General features: G+C 36.9%; 1 long non-coding RNA gene across 1 annotated transcript; it reads right to left on the bottom strand.

Moving 5' to 3' along the window:
• Positions 1–18,295: 18,295 nt before the first annotated feature.
• On the bottom strand, positions 18,296–22,168 carry LOC140035928 (uncharacterized). The gene is made up of 2 exons (XR_011839823.1): positions 21,970–22,168; positions 18,296–18,479 (listed from the first exon to the last, which is right to left on the bottom strand). It is a non-coding gene; the product is annotated as an uncharacterized lncRNA (long non-coding RNA).
• Positions 22,169–23,060: the final 892 nt, after the last annotated feature.

The raw sequence follows: 23,060 nt of genomic DNA, 5'->3' as shown, positions 1-23,060 counted from the left end.
ATAACTAGTACATCGGGTAATCATGAAACGACTTAAATTCAAAGTACACATCAGGGCCCAAACTTTTCAAGTTTACAATTTCCAAAAGTACAACCCAAACCAGGGCCTAGTCAAAATATATAACAGGAGTCTTAACAAAATTACAACGGATGGTTTCTCCATATTTCTCCAAGATTCGGTCCTGTTAAGGAAAACAAAACTATAGGGTGAGCTAAACGCTCGTGAGGCCAAGAACACACATGCAAGCACTTAGTCAAATAACAATCCCAAATTTAATAAATAAATCCATGTCTTTTCAATAATCCATCATTCAAACATGAAAAGTAATCAGAAACAATTCGAGGATATAGTAGCTCTCAGGAGCTAAGTTCCACTCGATCTGCCGTTGTCATTCGTATACCTTCCCGCATTGACCCTCCTGTCAACCGGGTCGGTATTTCCATTTCCGTAGATCACCACTTACTTCCCTCCGTCCACCGTACACCCCAAGGGCCCACAAGTCTATTATTGGGCGATACTCTACGAGTATGCCAAGCAAGACCTCTTATTAGGTCGAGCTTATATGTATCTCATGGCTCGCCCAAGTCCCCGACCAAGCCCATTGCCGGCTCGAGTCTAGGGTTGGCCTATGAGTTTGGGTGTCCCCCATTCATTTGAAAGTCGAGGAGGTTCACTCCAACGACACAAGCATTCATGACATAACATTGCATTTCATTCATTCATTCAATACATTTCATTCATTCATTTAAAATTAGAACGAGTGCGATAAAGTACGCACCCGCCCTTATTTTTAAAACTTCCAACAATTACCACAAATAAGCAAGTATCAAATTCACACACTTGACACTCACCGAGCAATTCAATAAGAATTATTTTCTGGGAGTTCAAGTGTCCACTGTGAGATCCTCTTGAAGGTCTCCTTGTGCGCCTGGCAATTAACAGTGGATAATCACACAATTAACCCACTTATCAAGAAGATTGTACACTAGTACAATCTAAGGATTATTTCGCAAAAAGGGAACCTCAATTACGCGTAAATCGAGGTTCAACTTGTCTTTTATTATGTACCATATTATTTGAGTTTTTTTATCATGAAAATCGTGAGCAAAACGTTTAAGAATATTAAAAGAATAAAGAGTTCTTGAAAACTCTATTTCTTTGAAATTGGAAAATTTTTCAGTTTTTTATGAATCTTTGAAAAATCGTAACTCGCCCGGTATAAGTCGAGAATTGGAAAACTTTATACCATTGGAAACCTCTTAGAAAGTACTATAAGTTCCTAGAAGATACTTTTCCATGAATCGAAGTGAAAAATGGTCAAAAATGAGCTTGAAGACGCAGGGTCGGTTTTCATGGCAGAATTAAGTTGGATTTCGGCCAAATTTGGAAATTCGACACGATTCACACGTTGCAAACCGGCCACTGAAATTTGTCACTCAAATAGTGTTGCAAGTGAGGTTTATAACAAAACAAGCGGATCAAGAATCGGAGTTTCGAGTACCGAGATACGGTAGCTCAAAGTTGGGGAAATTCAAGACTGGAGAAGAATTTCCAGATTTGAACCTCCAACTCTAGCAATTTAATTGGGTATTGAAACGAACTTGGATTGGTACCAAAATTGGCAGTATTTTACTCCCATATGAAAGGTACCGTTCTATCAAATTTCAGGGAAAAATACTTTCGGAAAGATAGCTAATTAGTCAACCAAAGTTCAGGAAAAATTATAAGGCAATCTGCCTTGAGACTTTCATTACCCATTTCAAAACGTTTAATCAAGCAAACTATCCAATCATGGTTCATTTGTGAAATAAAGGCCTAAGAAACATCCAAAATGCCTTTGGTAAGTGTTTAGTATCAAGAACATCAATTAACAAGTTCACTCCAAGATCTTGTCCCAAACCAGTCCAACATTAGGGTTTTTCCAAAACAGAGCAGTCCACTTGTTTCAGTCACAACTCAGTCAATATAACTCGAAATCGAGCATGGCTTAAGCCGTTGGAAAATAAATTCATAGGGTTAAAATATCACAGAAGAAATCGTTCCCAAATTCGGCACCCATCTGGTTCAAAATCGGGCATCAAGTTGCTGCCTGATCACTTCATTCCAGATGAACAGAGCAACAGGACAGCGAACTTAAAACATTTGGTTCGGCTTGCTCACAAAGAATCAGAACGTCCATTATATACCAAATTAAAGCCAGGAATGTCTAGTTTCCAACGCCACCAACGGTACATGATTTCGACATCCGAGGACAGAGTTATAGCCAAAATACTACCACTGGTCAGAATCATACGCGAACAGTTTTCCAGATTGCTAGTTTCTCAAGAAAAATTCATTTGCTCAATCAAACCTCAATATTTTCCAATGAAATTTTTCACACATCAAATACATCCTATAAACATGCAATTCAAGCTGTTAGACCATTAAAATTTGGCCTCAAAATGGCCGAACATGGCAGGGGCAAAATCGGAAGTTTTTGCTTCTTACACCCAATGAAGTTTCTACTAATTACCCACCACTAATGCATCATTATAACCACTAAACCAACAATATAATCACCATCAATCATCAAATCAGCAACAACAACCCAAGTGTGGGAATTCCAAGAGCCCACAATCACATTTTTACACCATACACAAGCTAACCAAATGCATGCATGAACTTAACAAGGTAAGATAGCTTCCAAACTTCAAGTTTTCAAGAGTGGATCATCACTTACTTTGGGTTGATGTTCAGCAGAATTTTCGGCCCTCTATTACCCTAGAAAAACCGTGATTTCCAGCGCTTGTTTGCAGCTCAAAATGATCCTCAAGTGTCAAGCTAGGTGTGGTGCAAGTTTGGTTGAATTTGGAGATGATTTGGGGTGGTTTTGAGTGAGATTAGTGAGCAGAAATTTTGAAGCAAATGAGTTAGAGAGAGGAGGGAGCTGGTCGGCAATGAGGAGAGAGAAGATGGTGAGAAATCTAATTTCCTTTAGCTTCCAAGAGAAGGTGAAATAAGTGGTGGTAATTCACCCAAAAGTCAACTCTCATTAGGGGCCGTTTGGTGCGATTACAGCTCGATTTTCTTGCGCGTTTGGTTCACTAGTGCACTAAACCTCTAATGCATATATATTCATGTAAATATTATTCACTCTTAATTGTCCCGAAATAAGGGTCTAAAGTCCCTCAATTGAAGTCGCGCGTGCGAAAACGCGTACCGTCAAATTTAACGTTATAACGCGAAACTTCCGAGAAATTCTTATAACGATTGCACTACTAACTATCACTTGAGTTTTTATTCATACGATTACCTATTTTAGGACCATAGTACAAGTCTCCAATATTCCAAGCTTATTGTGCTACTACGCGGATAAAATCTCCAAGTACTATTCACCATTTTTACTAAACGCGCTCTAGGAAATTAATTTTCGAAACGAATCATTTTAAAAATATAACGAAGTTATATTACCATGTATTTAGGTCTAATAAGACTAGAAAATATTCCTTGGAAATAAAATCCAATTAAATAATTTATTAAGCCATAAATTAGGCATAAAATAATAGTTTTTACGAGTCCTCACATACTTCATAAATTGCAACCACCTTTTTATCTCCCCAATCACCTTTTTATCTCACATACATCACATCACAAAAAATGCTGCAGTAATTATCTCAAATGAATCACCCAAATAAACTGTTATCCAAACAAACTCAATGGCATTTGTACGAGAAATAAAACAAGGAAGTTCAAGTGACCCATAAATAATATTAACACATTTAATAAGAATACAGGAGCTCTCAGGAGATAGATTCCACTTGTTTCGTCAAGGCTCGATCAAATACCTCCATGGGATGACACTCCATCAAAATCGAGTAGGTATTAAGTCCGTAGAACTCCACTTACTCTACAATTCCCGTTTACCATTACACCCCTGTCCCGGGCCCGCACTTCTTTTATAAAAGGCACTGCTCCATGAGTATGCCAAGTAAGATATCTTAATAGATCAAACTTTTGATTATCTCATGGTTCACTGAGCTTCTCGACCAAGCCCATGCTGGCTCGAGTCGTAAGGTTGGCCAATTGAAATTTGGGCGTCCCTCGATTTCAATTATAAATCGATGAGGTTCACTCGAATCGACAAATATAATTATAAATCAATGAGATTCACTCCAATCGGCATATTCAACCATAATTATAAATTCAACTATGAGCAATTCAATTATATAATCAATTAAAAGAGAATGAGTACGATAAAATACACACTCGACTTGACAGTCGTAAACCACTTAATCAATAAGAAACAATTCACATAATTGGCAATTATTCATGCACTTGATACTCACCAATTCAAAATAAGTGAGTAAGTGCAAATGAGATCTTTAGTGGTCGGTTCCGAGATTCTCTTCAAGATCCTCTTGAGCGCCTGAAGAAATAACAATTAACTATCACTCACAAATACTTACAAACCCCTTGCCAAACAAGCAAGAATTGCGTAATACTAAGACAATGTCTTAAAAGAAATTTAATATCTCGAAAATCGAGATTCAAAAGTGAGGATTTAAAGTCACAATAGAAACTTGCATCCTCCATGAAAATGAGTTTAAAGCGGATGATCGATATCGAAAGACAATGAAAAGTTCTCAAAAACTCATTTCCCAAGAAATCTGAATTTTCAGTTTTGCACGATAAATTTGGTAAAATCAGATCTTGAGTTTGGTATGTTTAAAAATGGAAAACTTTATACCGTTGGAAACTAGATTCAAAGTACTAAAAGTTCCTAGAAGACACTTTTCCAAGATTCTAAAGAGAAAGCATTCATTTTTCAGCTTTAATTTGCTGATTCAAGAAAGCAAGACAGAACCAGTCTTGGTTTTCAGCAATGTTTAGAAATTCGGTAAAATTCACAAAAAATGAATCAGTCTCTGAAATTTATAACACAATAAGAGTCTCAAACAAAGTTTTAAACACAAAAAATGGAACAAAATTCGGAGTGTTGAGCAACAGGATATAACAGTTTAAAGTCGGTTGATTTTCATGACCTAATCAATGAATTTCCAGATTTGAAGAGCAATTTCTGGGGCATCATTTGGGTATCGACATGGTATTGAAATTAAGCCAAATTTGGTACACTTAAACCTCCATATATGGACTACCTCTCTATCAAAATTTAGATAAAAAATCGTACGGAAAGGTAGTTAACAAAATGACCAAAATTTGTGAAATATTTCAAAGTTAATCTGCCATCCTACTTCTCTTTCTTTTTCAAACGTTTTGTCCAATGAAATTAGCCTCAATTCACTCCATTTTTGGAACCAAGATTTCAAAGATATTTAATAAGCAATTGATGGTTAAATGACACTAAAATTTTGAAATATAACATCCCAAAACAGATTTGACCATTCGGTCAGCAATGAAGGGAATGGAAAATGCTACAATTTATCAGAAGACTTCGTTTTGAAAATCTTTTCACAAGTGGGACAAAATCGAGCCACAAGATGCAGCTTCCCAGTTTCATTCTAACACATAGGCAAAGCAGAATAGCCAACTTTGCCGTTTCGCTACGGATCACTCAAAATGAACTAGCAGGGATTTTTATACCTTTGGAAAGCTATGAATGACTAGTTTTGAATGTTACAAATAGCACTCAATTTTGACTTTTGTATAAAATGTTACATTCGGACAAAGAAGCACTGTCCGAGTACCCTGCTATGTGTTTTCCAGATTTGAATCTTCACCAAAACTGAAGTTTTACACAACCATTCAATACGATTTTTGAAAGGCACGATGTACACACAATATACGACATATATCCATCAATTTCACAGTCAACCAAGAATCAAAATTTCGAAATAAAATAGGATAACATGGACAGAATTTTAGGCCAGCTTGCCTTCACAACTTTCCTTCGATTTCTCTCCACTTTCTAACCGAAATCATCTCATTCATCACATAAACAACCATAATCAAACATTAAAGCATCAAGTCAGCTACCTAAATGCCTCATCAAGACAGCTAGCCTATGATTTAAAGCGAAATAAATGGTTTCCCCAAGTCCGCTAGCCTACAACGCGGTTAGAGTTTCAAACCCATGAAGATTAACCGCTAAACTTCAGAGAAATGGAAAAATTAAAGAGAGGAAGTGATTACCCTTGGAACCCTAGATGAATATCAGATTTTTTCACTGAAAATTCTCCAGGAAAATCCACAAGATTGCTCCTTGCTCCTTGCTAGAGTGGTACTCCAAGTTGTGAGTGATTTGGTGGAGGATTTGTGAGTCAAATGGAAGCTAGAAGATGAAGTTTCTTCCTTCCCTTTTCTTTTCTTGTGTTGGCTGAGAATGGAGAGAGAGAAATGAGAAAGTTGTGTGTTGTGACTTGTCTTGAAAGATTGGAGGGAAAAGTAGCTAGGAAGATTTGCCAAAAAGTCAACTTTGAATAGTTGTCGGAATAGGGTTTCGTATCACTAATCTCTCTCGGGTTTGATACACTCATGCACTAATCCTCCAAGGTATTTCCTTTAACACTATAATTATTCACACTTACTAGTCTAATATTAAATTCTCAAATCTCTAATTAGTCACGCGGTGCGACTTCCGAGAAATTTTCGATGCGCTCGTTGTGAAAGTTTAATTTGAACTCACTCACCTCAAATTTCTCAATTAACTTTTCTTAATCTACTATTAATTATTCTTAATTTTTCAAGATTGTTGTACTCTCGGACCGAATATCGTCTCGAAAAATGTATATTCACTATTCCTTACTAGTCGAGCCGCAGAAAAATTAAATTTGCTAACGGGACATTTTAAAAATATAAGTAAGGCATTGTTCCATGTAAATGGATTTAAAATGGTTGAAATAAATTATTCGAAATAAACGGTTGAATAAATAATTAAATAAGCCAGTAAAATAAGATAAAGGTAAGTAAATTTTTCGGGTCCTCACATTTACTCCCTCAATAGTTGTAATAAATAATAGAATTAAGAGTTTTGCCCTTAGTTTTATAGTTAGGATAAATTAGGATTTTAGCGTATTTTGGAAGTGTGATTAAGTGTGGAGATGTGTGTACTAAATTTGGTGGTTAAGAGTGAGTTTTAGATAAGAGGAAGTGTATGATTAGAAGTGCTAATAATAAATTAGTGAACTATAAGTTAAAACACAAGTACGAGAGAGTTATGGAAAATAGGCTTGAACCGACATGCACCGTTTGTTACCGATTGAGTATACCACTTGACCACTACTTTCTTACCCTAATATTATTGGTTTTATTTCACCTAAACCTCCCTAAATTAACCCTTAAGTCAGCCACCATTATTGACTAAGGAAAAGGAAGAAAAGAAAACTAAACAAAGAAAAGATCTTAAAGTAACAAGTGTTGGAAATCCATGGAAGTTTGACCAAGACATTTTCCTTTCTTCTTATCTTTCCTTTTGGCCAAGTTTCCTTCATTTTCCTCTTGTGTTGGCTGAAATTTTGGAGAGAAAAACAAGAGAGAAAACCTCCAACTCCAATCCTAAATCTTGCCTTGTTTGAGTTGAAACCACAAAACTAAACCGATTAAACTAGCACCAAGGAGCTAAGGAAGCTTGTTGTGGAGTTGTTTGGAGAGCAGTAGCTTGGTTCTTCACTTTCTTCAAGTGTTTTGGAAGGTATAAGTCTAAAATTTCCTTTTTCTTTCTTGTTTTAGCAAAATACGGGATAGATGCCTTGAATCTTGAATTATGTTGGATGATACTCTAGTTTTGGTGCAGATTAGCAAATTTCAGCTAGGGTTTGTGATTTTTCAGCTTTGATTTATGATGTTTATCTCTAATATGTTGGTATTGAGCTTGGAAATGGAATTGTGAGATGATTAGTGGCGTGATTGTGATATTTAGCCTTAAAAGATGAGATTTCAGCTTTGTCAAGCAATTTCCAGCTTTAATGAGTAGTTTTAGGGTTGATATGCAAAATTCCAACATTTGGTGGTGAATTTCAGTTTTGCCCTGTTTTTGGACTCAACTTGGGCTGCAATTTCTCCATGTTTTAGACTGAATCAGCATTTGAACTAAACATGAAAGTAATAGGGATTTGAGTTAACTTTCTACCTGAAAAATTTCAGATCAGTTGGATCACTTTAGCTTATGATTTGGCCAGAGCACTCTTGACTACGCAAACACTAATTTTCCTGACCTGTCTTTCATGTGCTTATGACCGTCCATTTTTGACCCTGAAAATTCAATAACTGGGTATCAATGTCTTCATAGGAAGTGTAGGTCTATGTCTTAGTTTCAAAACACCATAAAATTTACCTTAATTCGATATACCTAGCTATAGTTATGACCAAAACACCGAGGGATGACAAATCTGTCACTTATAATTTCTTCTTTAACCTGGTTTCTAGCTTTTATGTCCATGGTGCTAAGTTTATTATTTGATTTGTTTGGTTGGTTTTGAGGCCTTGAATAGATATATGTTGTTGGTTATCACTTGTGGTTGGATTGGAAGTTTGTTGGCATGTGAATCCAAGTTGTACTTGGATGGGAAAATGGAAAATACAAATGGCATGCTGTCCAAATTTTCGCTCGAGGGTTAGGCGAGTGAAATTGAGAGGTTGAAGCAAACTTGGACATCTATGGTATTCGAGTTTTCTTTAGTAGAGGTATATAAGCTGAAATTTTGCCGAAACTCATGCCCTTGAAAAAGTAAAAGTAGCGACCCTTAAAAATACGATTTTCTCGATTTTTCATACCAAGTGTGACTTCCAAAGTATAAATCACTTCTTTATCGAAACTAAAAGAGCGAGCATGAATTTTTGAGAGTTGGAGAAGCCATATGACTACTACTTAAACAAGTTGCATTTATTTGCTTTTCTTGAAGCGAAACTCCCATGTTTCGAACCCTAACGGATTTTAAACTCTTAGATGATATTTTATCGCAGATTTGGACTCTAACTAAGGAGTTGTACCTGAGCGTGATTTTGAGAAGCACTAAATCTTTGGTGAGTGCTTCCAAATACATGATTAAACTTGATACTTGATTTAAATTTTTTACCAATGTGATTGAATAAGATTTGCTTGGTTTGGTCGGGCAAGGATGTACTTTATTGCACTTGCCCTAATGTGATATATACTTGTTTATTTGTTGTAATTGACTTTGTGAGAACCTGAAAATTTTCACATTTTTTAGGCATTATTTTTTTTTGCCTACATTTTTATACTTGCCTTTAAAATATTAAAGTTTCTATGCATTTTTATAAGCAAGTATAGTTTTAAATCATTTTCCTAATATAAATTAGTGTACGTTAAATTTGAAATGCATTATAGACGTGGGACCCGCCAGTGTGATAAAATTTTGGTGATTAAGTGATTTTTGTACTAAGTGTTATATTTTACAAGGTGTTAGGAGATGAGTAGAGGTTAGTTAGATGGATTAACCATTGAAAGAAAAAAGATAAGTTTTAAACACTAGAAAGGTCAAGTGTCACTACCTCATTGGATGTTAGACTTTTGACCAAGCTTGTTTAACTTTCCTAAAATCAATTTTGACCAAAATTCCTTCATTTTTCTTGCTTCTTGGCCAAATCACTTGAGGAGAGAAACAAGAAATAGTTCTTCAATTTTTGCTTCCAAACTTACTCAAATCTTGAGTTCTAGCCAACTAAATTGGAAACTACACCATACAAGTGCTCAACTAAGAAGCATAAAGGAGTTGGTGGAGTGATTGTGGGAAGAAAGATACTAAGCTACCATTTTTCTTGAGTTTCCAAGGTATTTTGCCAAGAACATCCTATTTATTTCAATTAATTGCTTATTAGTAGCTTATAGTTGTTATAGATGTTGTTTTGTGGAAGATTTCATGGGTTGAGCTAGAGTGATGTTAAATTTCAGTTTTAGGGTTTCAAATCTGCCCTATTTTTACACTGTGTATTCGTCCATGAGAAAGACTGAATCAGCCCTTGCTCAAAACATAAAAGTTGTAGATAATTGAGTTAGCTATCTACCTGTAACATATCACCACAATCAGAACACTATAGCATGTGAAATGACTGAAATACCATTGACTGCCCATAAGCCCTGTTTCGCAGATAGTTTTCTGTTTTCGTGGAGATTTCAATTTTTGACTCTGAAAATACATGATTTGGCTTTGGAGTCTTCATAAGGAATGTAGGTATATATCTTGGCTTCAAAACTCCATAAGATTCATTTCAATCCGATAAGTATAACTTCAGTTGTGGTTGTTAAGCCAAAAGATATTTTATCGCCTATAATTTGTATGTGAAATTGTGGTTGTTTTGGAGTGTGATTTGGTGTTTGATTGTAGGTTGGAAAGTGAATAAATTAAGGGAAAATGCTGTCCGCTTATTTTCTTGAAGTTTGAATAAGTAAAAGTGAGATTTGGGGATGCGTTGGACTTACTTTTCTTAGACTTTCTTAGGTCCACTTTAGTGGTGTTATTTGAGCTAGATTCCATTTGAACTTTTACTTTTTCGCATGGTGAATGTGACAACCGTTTTAAACATGATACTTAGTTACAAATGTCAAGTTTTGAACTTCAAATATTTACTCATTTTCTTTCCGAAACAAAGAAGAGTTACATAGGGTTTTTCGGCCGCAAAACCTATTTTATCAAGCGAGAATTTAGGTGTGAATTTAGGGTTTGATTATCTTCCTTTTCATATGATTTTACTCAAAACACTTGTTATACGTTATTTCTTTGCATATGGGTTAGTTTCGGACCAAACAAAGAACTTTACGAAAATTTGAAAACAACTGCCTTTTCATATCCAGCCATATATCCGCCCAACTCTTGGCTGGATTGACAGGGGAAGAAGAAAAAAAATTGGGATTGCTCACTGCCTTGAATCCGGTCGAGAATCCGGCCGGATATCCGGCTAAGTTCTGGCCGAATTGTGACGTGGCACTGTTCATTTGTTTTCCACGGGAATTTTCTAAAAAAATGTTTTAGTATAGTTTTGTGGTTGGTTTGGGGAAACTCTTAGTTCCTCATGTTCTTTGATTTAAATGTACTCTTTTCACTTTAAAACTCATATCTATATATTGTACTAGTACGTATTCGAATTTTCTTTGAATTACTTAAATCTTTGATGGTTGAAGCATAATGTGTTCTTTTGATTATATTAGGGTTCCTTGGTGATTGAGGGTATCACCCGGAAGAATACTTTGGACGTTCTTTTGTTTAAAGAGGTGAGTGTTCTTTGTTTGTTATGTTTTCATTAACTATAAGATTTGTTGTAGATATTTGATTAAATGATAAATGTTTGTTAAAAATGAATTTTGTTAGGTGAGTGTGTACTTTATCGCATTCGACCTAAATGAAATGTGAAATTTTCAATGTTTAAGTGATTAAATGTTAGTTGTGCATGAATGTAAGTCTTTTGGCTGAACTGGGCCCTTGCCCTTCGTTGCCGGTCGATTCGAGTCAGAAGCGGACTCGGTCGGGCAATTTGGTGACCCTGAGTGAAAGTTTGGTATAATCAAGTATTACCGCGTTGTCGGGTGGAGTCTGGCCAATGTCCAGAAGGGGGAGAAATGAAGTGAATGAACGAAAGGAGGTTTTCAATTACAAATGAAATTATTTTAATGTTGAAGGAATAAGGAAATGATTGGTGGAATGAATGAAAGGAGAATGAAAGAACGAAAGGCTCTACATGAGCATGTATCCTTTTAATGAATGTGTTATCATTGTTTCATATTGTAAATGTTTCCTGACTTACTTGTTATGATATGATTAATGTCCTTGTTTAAGTTGATTATGTGTCTGGAACCTCACTGAGCTTTTAACTCATTCCTTTAGTTTTGTTTTCCTTAACAGGGGATGCACGCAAGGACGAGAGATTTGTATAGACTCTCCTAGTATAGCACTTTTGAATTTTTGTAATGGTTCTTGCCCTAGCGCTTGGCAAGGGTTGGATGTATGAAGAATTGAGAACCTTTGAACATTTGGATTTGTACTACTTTTGAGATGGAAATGTATGTAAGTATACATTCTGAACTTGGGAATATTATTTCGTTTATTATTGAGGATTGTACCCTATGTTAGGAAGTGATTGATGTAATTTATTTGAGAACTGTAGTGAGCCCCGGCGAGAATTGGACAGGCAGTCCGCCGAACCCTTTCGTTAGCCTTAGGGGGAGGTGGGTCTCTCACAGGTGGTATCAGAGCCTGTTTCGCGTGGTCTCTGCGAGGAGTGAACTTGGACCAAGTTGTGAATAAGTGTGAAGGACTAAGTGCTCTTTTGAGCATAAGCTATGAATTATGAATTGTTATAGGTCTTAAATCGTTATCATGGTATTTGAGAACAATAGATAAGGACGTCAGATAGGAATCTCGATTGTAGACAATTAACTCTTGGGACTGGCCAGCTCGAGATGTGAATTATCTTATTTCGAATTCTTGTACCCAAGTACTCCAGAGTTGAGGGCGATACTAAGTACTTGAGAATTTCTTTCCGGGGAATATGAACAGGTTCGTGTTTGGCTAGAGTGAGTACAAGAGATCAATGGACGCCTAGTTCGGATAGAAAGTGAATTAAGAGACCGAACGGGGGTGATTTTAACTGAGTGTGTGATGACAAGTCACATTTTCTTTCGTTTTACCCTTGCATTGTTCCTACATGTCTTTTGCCTATGGTATGTTAATACCTACATGTATCATACTTGCTGCCTTTGGCTATTTGTCTACCTTGAGATGCCTCTTTGTGTATATTGTGTGTCTCCTTGTGTATTTGTTGTGAGATATTTTATTGTTTTAGTCAATTTATTTCGTTATATACTAAATCACCTTTTGAAAAAAAAAGAGAGAGAGAAAAGGGTATGGAAGGGAGACGTGGTCGCGGACGTGGTCATGGCCGTGGGACTAAGCGAGCTCAAGAACCGAGAGAAGAAAGAGAAACAGTGGCCGAGCAAGAACATGGACCGAGGATTGAGGCCGGAGATCAAATGGCGACGGCAATACAACAAATGACAAATATCCTAGCACGACTGGTAGGTCAACAAGACCAAATGCCAGTGAATCGACCCCGGAATCCTGAGATAGGAGAGGGTAGGGCTCTTGAGAGGTTCCAAAAATTTCTACCTCCGAAATTTCATGGAGGGCCTGATCCGGATCAACAGTAGTTGGAAGCAATGATTAACATCTTCGCGGCTTTAAACTGTACGGAGCAAAGACAAGTGAACTTTGCTGTATTTCAATTCGAAGGACCGGCCCGAACATGGTTGAATCTTATTAAGGCAAAATGGGACAGAGAACAGACTGCATGGACATGGATGAACTTTGTAAGGGAATTTAACTAGAAGTATCTCCCACCTTTAGTCCAAGAAAGGAGAGAGGACGAGTTTATTTATGAGAACCCAAAAATTTTCTTATTTTCTAGGCTTTATTTTATTTAATTGCACGCCTTTTCTATATTTTATTTATTAGAAAAATTTTCTAGATAATTTTTATGAATAAATATGGTTTTTCAATCATTTTTCTAGTATAAGTTAGTTCTTGAGAAATTTGGAGTGTATATTGGACGTGGGGCCCGCTAGTGCGTTAAGTGAGAGAAATTCGGCCAATTAGGTTAAATTTTGCACAAAGGGATTAAATTACTAGGTGTTAGGAAATAATTAGGGGTTACCTAGATGGATTAACCATGAGGAGACAAGAAGATAATCTTAAGCAAAAACAAAGTGACAAGTGTCGCTTTCTTATTCGGGTTGACTTGCCTAACTTTTTTTTTACCTTTACTAAAAGCTCAATTGTGACTCAAATCATCTTCATTTTCATACCATCTTGGCTGAACCTCTCTTGAGAGAAAAGAAAAGAAAGCTTCAACCTTTCATCTTCCATTCTTGCTTAAATCTTGAAATCCAACCGATTAACTCTTGAATTAGTCCACAAAATTGACTTGCTAAGGGAGTTTGAAAGTCTTGGTGGAGTTGTTTTGGAGGAGAAACCCTTAAGCTACTACCTTTCTTGAGGAGTTAAAGTATTTTGCTTGGAAACTCAATCTTTGGTCCTAATCATGGTAAATTGGTGACTTATGGTAGCTAACTAGGTTATTTTATAGAAGATTTATGGATTAAAGTGGAGATTGCTAAATTTCTAATTTTTTGGGGATTTTTCTGTTTTCATATGATAATTAGTGGTTGGCCATGAATGATAGCTTGGTATGGTGAGAAATTAAGCATTTGTGTGTTAGTTGTAGTTGTTTGCGGAAAATTTCAGACTTTGTGCGGAAATTCCAGCTTAGGGTTAGTAATCTGTCCTAATTTTGCACTGCATGTTCGTCCTTGAAGAAGGCCGAATCAGCCTTTCTCCAAAACATGAAAGTTGTTGGTAATTGAGTTAACTAGCTACCTGTAAACTTTCAGCCCAATCAGAGTACTGTAGCATATATGAAATGACCGAAATACCCTTGACTGCCCATGAGCCCTGTTTCGCGGCCAAATTTCTGTTTCATGGAAATTTTCATTTTTGACCCTGAAAATGCATGATTTGGCTTTGGAGGTCTTCATAAGAAATGTAGGTATATGTTTTGGCTTTGAAATTCCATAAGATTCGTTTCAATCCGATAAGTGTAGTTTCAGTTATGGTTACTGTGCTAAAAGGTGTGTTTTATCGTCTATGATTTGTATGTGGTTGATTTGAGATGAATTGGTATTGCTTGTAGGATGGAAAAGTAAGGAAATGTAGGGGATATGCTGTTCAAATTTTGGAAGTGTTGGATTTCTTCGAGTTTGGTTGGGTTTGGTATATATATAAGAAAGACTTTTGGGGTTGTTTGAGCCCTAGGTCATCATGTTACCTTTTCATTCCCAAAAAACATGTTTTGCACCCTTGCATTAGTAATTAGTTGGCGAGGCATATGACTAGTAGTCGAGCCTCACTTGTGCATTCCGTTTACTCGATTCTGGATATGGAACCTTCAATTGTTTTATTTTGGTTATTTTAGGGTTTCTTGGAGATTAAAGTCACTCTAGCGTGAAAATTTTTGAAGTATCTGTACTTGAACCGGTGAGTGCACCACTCCCCTGAATTATTGCTGAAATGGTTATCTGTAGTTGCAAATTGCTATTTGAATGTCTTTATCGACTGTTTATTTTGTACGAGACGAGTGTGTACTTTATCACACTTGTTCTCTGGCCTGTGTGGCTTGTTTCCTGTATATACTTGAATCTGTTACCTGCGCCTGTTATAATGTCGTTTGGAAGTGCATGCAACGACCTTCTTGTTAAATCTAAGCTCAACCTCATGGTGAGTTAATTGAATCGAGCCAGCAAGGGCTTGATCGAAGAAATTGACAATCCATGGGTGCCTGTTCCTAGGGAATCTATGGATATTGGAGACTTTGGATTTCCGGTATACTCGAGTATTACCATTTCTATTCCTGTTTGGCGTTCGGACCCGGTAAGGGGTATGTTTGGTGAATGAGATTTTGGCATTAAAGTGGTGTTCTACTGGACTGGTTCCTTTATTTGAAAGTTGACGGAGGGTCAACGAGGCTGGATCAAATATTGCAACGGGGATTTGGCTCCTGAGAGCCACCTATATCCTTTACATTGTGGTGTTCATTCATTTCTCGTATTTGATATGATTATGTGCCTTAAAAGTGATTTCTCATGAGTTCCACTATTTATACTGTTTATACTTTTGGTACGTCATTGAGTTTTTAGCTCACCCCATCCCGTTATCCTTGTTTTCCTTACAGGGAACCATCTTTTGAAACTTCGATGTTTTGATGAATGAGTGGAGCTAGTTAGAAATTCTTTTGTTCTTTTGGTATAGCTCCTTGACAATTTGGAAACCCTAAATGTATCTTACTACAATGTTTCCTTTTGGCTTGTAAACTTACTAATATGTATATTTTAAAGTGTTTCATCATGTTTATGTGACATATATTTGGGAATGTACATTCTCTCATGTTAAACAAATGTTACTTGTACTTGGTTGGATGGTGACGTGGTAGCGACACTTCCATTTCGTTTTGGTTTTTCGTGGGAACATTGTACCACAGATTTATTTTATCTTTTAGTTTGGCTCAATTGGGTTATGAATGTTTATCTTCTCGAAGTTCTTTTGAGCATTTGGTAAGAGTTACGCTTGTTCCGGATCCGTAGTCCCAACGAAAGTTGGACAGGCGGTCCGCCGAACCCTTTGATTCACCTTAGGGTGAGGTGGGGCTGTCACATTATTGGGTTACAGCATGGAACCTAGAGTGTGGCCGAATATGAAGCTAAATTTACTAAACTGTCTAAGTTTGCTTCTGAATTGGTGGCCACGGAGTGGAGAAGAGTGAGACAATTCATACAAGGATTAAACCTGGAAATTCAGGAAGCTTTAGCTGCGGTTCAGGTTAATACCATTACGGGAGCTCTTGAGAAAGCCCAAAGGATTGAGAATGCAAAGGCACAGGTAAAGGCCTTCCAAACACGGAAAAGGGGTGCATCTGGTAGTGTATGTGATACACCGAATGTTAGGAGATTGTTTTTAAAAGGAGATACTGAAGTTTATTTCTTTGGGGTTGATTTAAAACCTTAATTTGTTTTAAAGGGACTAGAAACCCTAAATTCTAATAAAAAACCCTAGTTTACTTGTGACTAACTGATTTTCTTAAATCTTTCATATTTTAGTCGAAACCCTAATTTTAATCTATGGAGTTGTAAAATCCCTTATTTTTTTCTTAAAATTCCCTTTTATTTGGCATTTATTACTTTTAAAAAGCCTTACTACTCATTCACCCCACAATAAGTGCAAACAACAATAGAATCAAGGGTTTACCCTTTAGGTTCTTAGTTCGGGTAAATTAGGGCTTTTTTGCGTATTTTGACCATGTGATCACTTGGCGAGATGGATGCACTAAATTCGGTGATTAAGGGTAGTTTATAGAATATTAAGAGTGTGATTATAAGTGATAATAATAAGTTAGTGAATTATAAGATAAAACCCTAGTATACGCGATTTAAGGAAAATCGACTTGAACCGACGAGTCTCGTTCGCTACCGATTGAACACACCGTTTGACCACCATTTTATCAAGCTAATCTCATTGTTATTGGAGCCTAAATATTAGCTCTAAAGCTGATCAAGGTGGCCGAAAGTTTTGACCATTTAAACCAAAGGAAAAGAAAAAATTTGAGATGGAAATTAGTGGTGACAAATGGCATCCATCCATGCACCTTTGACTCAAACTAAGACCAAGCCTTATAACCTTTCTTGGCCTTCATTCTTCTCCATTTTTCCAGCCTCCTAGCTGTGAGTCTTGAGAGAAAAACAAGAGAAAAAAAGCACTAACTCCATCTTGGGTTTTGTTTGATTTAGTGAGAAAACAAGAAAACTAAACCGATTAACTTGCAAATTGAGAGCTTGGGAAGCTTAGGGAGCTAAATTTCACAAGGAGAGGTGAAGGATAACTCTTGCAAGCCCTTTTATTGAGGTATTATGGCTGACCATCCTTTCCTTTTCCCTTACTCTTGTTTGAAGTTATGTAGTAACTTGAATTCATGCTTGGGGATACCTAATCTAAGTGATTTTGATTATTGCAGTGATGAATTTTGAGTTACGGTTTTGAATGGTTCACTTGTAATTCTTGTTGTTTGGATGGTATCTGGTGTATGTAGGCTTGTACAGGAGGTAGTAGTAGTGGTTTTAAGTTAGAAATGTGAAGTTGCACCTTAAATTCATTGAATTCCAGATTTGAAGCTCTTCACTGCCCTGTTCTAACCGGTTCTATTTGACCATGATAGGGGCTGAATTATGCTTAGCCCAAAAAATAAAAGTTATAGGAAATGATGTTTTATAGCTGCCTGTAAAAGCTGAGCTCAATTTGAACACTGTAGCATATGAAAAGACAAAAATACCCCTGACTGCCATAGGTAGAGCTTTGTGGACAATGTTGACATTTCACCAATATGACCACGTTTTTTCACCCTGATCCGTACTGAATTAGTATTTGGCCAAAACAAAAAAATTGTAGTGCTATGTTGTAGGTTTCCAATGCATCTGAAAATGTCTTGATCGGACTTTTGTAACATGAGTTATTGTCGTTTACGCATAGTGCGGTTAACTAGCCTGATTGTGAGATTCTGGTTCTGTAATTGGAAATTGTGACCTGGATACACTACGAACTGGACTAAGTGGTCTTCAACAAAGTTGTAGCCCTTTATCTTAACTTCAAAACGGTATATATTTCACCCCAATTTGATAAGCATAGCTTCGGTTGTGTCCGATATGTGGCGCCCCCACTTCTCCCTAAGGCGAACCAAAGGGTATCCGCGGGACGCCTGCCCAGCTCTCGCCAGGACTCACTACAATCCATCATTCAAAAGCTCGAAATACTTTAAGTAACTTCAATACATAATTAAAGTACTCCAAATATCTCACACTTACAATTATGCAGCTTCCAAGCTTAAATACAACCCAACGGAAAAGGGTACAATAGCCATCCGTTATAATATAACTTAAAGTTTTCAAAAGAAAACAATCTAGTACTACTCACGAGCACCCTTGGTCTCGAACCCTGTAAAAGAAATCCACAACGTGGGATGAGCTACACAGCCCAGTGAGGTTCCAAGACACTCTAACAGTTCAAATAAATCAAATAAGTTGGGCATATCATATGCATGATTCAAGGTCACACACTGGCATGTTATCATGAGGTGATAATCATTGTACGAGTAATTTGAGATATTTATCATGGTATGAGACATTTATCATGAGACAGGTATCATGATATAAGTACATTGGTCAGGTAACAGGTATGGAGCATATCACAGGCATAGTTCAGGATTTCATGTTGACATTTTAGCATGAAACAATTATCATGATACAAGGTAAACATATACGGTAGGATACGGTGTTCCAGTGGAACTCTGTCGGTCATCTGCACCTTATGACTTCCGATCCCCACGGTACGGTCTGGCCATCGCCTTATCCCTCCAGTGGTAATACTCGAGTATACCGAAACGGTTGTCCAGGGTTCCAACCTACCCGACCGAGCCCAGTCCTGGCTCGAGTAGGTCAGTAACCGAGGCGGGGCCCAAGTTCAGCTTAGAGCTTACAACATGCACAAGTAACCAAGTAATTCGACAAAAGGTAAAATTCATCATTTGAGTAGGTCGAGTGAGGTAAAGTACACACTCGCCTAATAATGATGGACAGCTTCATATAACATGTGATTCATGATAATCAAGTAATCAGGTGGTCAAGTAACCAAGTAAGTTGGTGATCACGTAAGCAGATAACCAAGTAAGCAAGTAACCAAATAGATTAGAAAACGGTAAGTAAACACGGTTAACGGTAAACGGTAAACGGTTAACGGTAGTAATTACGGTTAATTGGTAGACATATGTCATTTCAATAGGCCGCCATTGGCCGTTTTTCACTTTCACCACGTAAGAGTCGAGGAGATTCACTCCAACCGACTTATGCTTCCATAGCATAATTAATCATTTAAACACATCATGTAAATATGCTCTCCAAACATTTCATATCTAGTATTTCAAGTAATCACATAAGTATGCTCTTTAAGCATTTCATATCGAATAGTTCAAGTAGTCACGTAAATATACTCTTCAAGTGTTTCATATCGAATAGTTCAAATATACATACTTCAGGTGTTTCATGTCGAGTAATTCAAGTATACATTATTCAAATATGCATGAGTGTGGTAAATACTTAACATATAGCACTTAACACCTAATGACCAGGAGTTAAGCATGTCATAGACTTATTCCAATTACGTATTCCTATATGGAACACTCACCTATTGCAACAAGAGAGTAAATACTCAAACAAGTGTCTAGGCGTCCACTTCGAGTTCCTCTTGAAGGTCCCCTTGAGCGCCTGAGCAAATAACCATTAACTATTATGCACTATCACTTAGAACTCCTACTTATCAAAGAAGGTTGTACAATCTAAGGGGAATTCATAAATTGGGCCTTAATTATTAATAATCGAGGCTCAAGAGTAGAGTTTGAAAGTCTAAAGAGAGAGACTAACATTTTTCATGAAATCGAGTTCAAAATGTTCAATCGGTATCGAGAAAAGAAGGCAAGTTTCCAAAATCTCATTTTCTAAGAAATTGCCAAATTTCAGCTTTGGGTGTCAATTTTAGAAAAATCGTATCTTGCACTACGTAGGTCCAAAATTGGAACGCTTGATACCATTAGAAACTACATTCCGAGTACTACAAGTTTCTAGAAGACACTTTTCCATGATCCCAAATGGAAGGTATTCAAAAGTTGGATCAAAGTTACTGCTGTAGAATACTAAGACAGTTTCAAGGTTGGTTTTTGGCCAATTTTGGAAATTCGGCAAAATTCACTTGTTTTGAACTAACCTTTGAAATTTGGAAATCAATTAGTGTTGCAATCCATGAGTATAACAAAACAAGCGGAATGAGAAACGGAGTTTCGAGCACCAAGATATAGTAGCTCCAAGTTGCTGAAAAAGTTAAGACGGTTGGGCTATTTTCCAGGTTTAAAAACTAAATTCGAAGCATCATTTGGTCACCGAGTTGGCAGTGGAAATACATAAAACTTGGTACACTAAATCTTCCATGTGTGAACAACATTTCCACTAAGTTTCGTACAAAAACTCACACGGTAAGGTAGTCATTAAAACAACCAAAGTTTATGAAGAGTTTCAAGGCTAAACTACCTTCTCACTTTTCTTTCGTTTACAAACTTTTTGTACCATGAAATCAGTTTCAAATCTCTCCATTATTGAAACCAAGAGTTCATAAACATCCACTGAGCAATTTAAAGACCATTGACATCCAAATTCTAGAAATAAAACTCTCCAAATCAGATTTGACCATTTGGCTAAGAGAAAACGAAAAGTTTTCCAGATTCGATGAGCGAATTTTGTGACATCATTTGCATATCAAAATGGTCTTAGAATATTAGCAAATTTTGTACAATTAAACCTCCATATGAGGATTACTCTTCTATCAAATTTCATTTGAAAATTCACACGGGAAGGTAGTTAACTAAACCATCAAAGTTCAGGAAATTTCCCAAGGTAAAACTGTCTTCTAGCTCTTCTTTCCTTTTTAAACATTTTGTCCAAAGCAACCAACCCAAATCTGGTTTATTTGTGAAACAAAGTCCAAGGAACATCTAATCTAAAGTTTGGTAGGTGTTGGACATCAAATTTTCCAAAACAACAAGTCCCAAATCAAGCTAGGCCATTTAACTAGTCAAAAGAGGATTTTTACTCACTGCATCAGTTTCGAAATATGGCCACAACTCACTCAATTCAACTTGGAATTGAGCGTGGTTGATGGCGTTAGAAAGCTCTCTTATAAAGCTGAATTTTCTCAGAAGAAACCATTTTCAAATTCTATCTACAAACAGCTCGTTTTTGAGCATCAAGAAGCAATTTCTGTCCTGTCTCCTGGAGAGCAACGAAACAGGGCAGTGATTTTCAAACGAATGGTGTGGCTCACTCAAGTGGAACCAGAACGTGAATTTGGTACCAATGGAAATCTGAGAATGTCTAGTTTCCAATGCCGCAAACGGCACTTGATTTCGACATCGGAGTAAAGAGTTATAGCCGATACAAAATGACTGCCTGGGCAATACGGGAATCATTTTCCAGATTTGCTAACTTTCGAAATAAATTCATTTGACCAACCAAATCATGTTATTTTTCAATGAAATTTTGTACACACTCACAATAACATGTAAACAACATAATCAAGTCATTAGAACCTCAAAATTTTGCACAAAAGTGGTCGGATAAGGCAGGGGTAAAATCGGAAACTTTTGCCTCTTGCACCCAATGAAATTTCTATCAATTACACACCATTAATCCATCATTTTAACCACTAAACCAACAATATATCCACCATCAATCATCAAATCAGCAACAACCCAAGTGTGGAAATCCATAGAGCCCACTTTCACATTTTTCCAACAATATCAAGATACCCATACACATGCAATAGCTTAAGGATGCATTTCTACCATCATAAACCAAACTTAAGGTGTAGGATGAGGTTATACCTCCTTGTTGCTTTAAACCAGAAATTTCGGTCCTCAAGATGCTCCAAGAAACCGTGAGAAACTCCTCCTTTTTCTAGCTAGATGATCTCTCCACGTGACAAGCTAAGTGTAGTTCAAATTTGGTGTGAATCCATGAAGTTTTTGTGCAAGAATTGAAGATGAAAATGGCAACTTTGTGTTGTGTTTTTGCTGCAGAGAATTCGGCCAAGAGAGAGACTAAGAGAGAGAGTGTTTGGTCTAAATTTAGCTTCTTAAGGAAGACACAATGTGTGGTGCAAAAATCATCCCCAAAGTCAACTCTCACTAGGGTGCGTTTGGGCGCGTTTCGGCTCGATTTCTCGCGCGTTTGGTTCACTAGTGCACTAAACCTCTAATGCACTTATATTTATGTAGATAATATTCACTCTTAATTATCCCGAAATAAGGGTCTAAGGTCCCTCAAATAAAGTCACGCGTGTGGAAACGTGTACCGTCAATTTTATCGCTATAACGCGAAACCTCCGAGAAATTCTTATAACGTCCGTACTACTAACCATCACTTGAGTATTTAAACATTAAAATTCCTATTTTAAGACTAAGGCACGTATCTCCAATTTTTCTGAGCTCAGTGTATCCTCAAATCGGCTATCGTTCCAAATGCACGTGCACTATTTCACTTATCGGGCTTTCGGAAATTAATTTTTGAAACAAGTCATTTTAAAAATATAATGAAACTATATTTCCATGTAATTAGGTCTCAAGAGCTTAGAAAATAATATTCGGAGTAAAAGACCAAATAAATAATTAAATAAGCTAGAAATAGGAGATTAAATAAGTAAATTTTGCGAGTCCTCACAACCTCCCCTCCTTAAAAGAATTTCGTCCTCGAAATTCATACCTTCTGTAATCTCAGACAACTCTGAACCGTGTGATGTGTTCATGTCATGCGTTCTTTCAGATGTCACTAGTCGGTTTCTCCTTCCATTGACTTGTCGAGGAACAGTTCCATTTCCTTGTTGAGCAGTAGTTTCTCGTGGATACCTCCTTGGACAGTCATGAACTTTATGATTGGTACTCCCACATCCCATACACTTTCGTCCCTTTAGCCAACA

This window comes from Coffea arabica, chromosome 2c (assembly GCF_036785885.1).
Source record: "Coffea arabica cultivar ET-39 chromosome 2c, Coffea Arabica ET-39 HiFi, whole genome shotgun sequence".
NCBI lineage: Eukaryota > Viridiplantae > Streptophyta > Magnoliopsida > Gentianales > Rubiaceae > Coffea > Coffea arabica.
The sequence above is the reverse complement of the archived record's forward strand: the minus strand, read 5'-3'. Positions and strand labels throughout refer to the sequence as shown.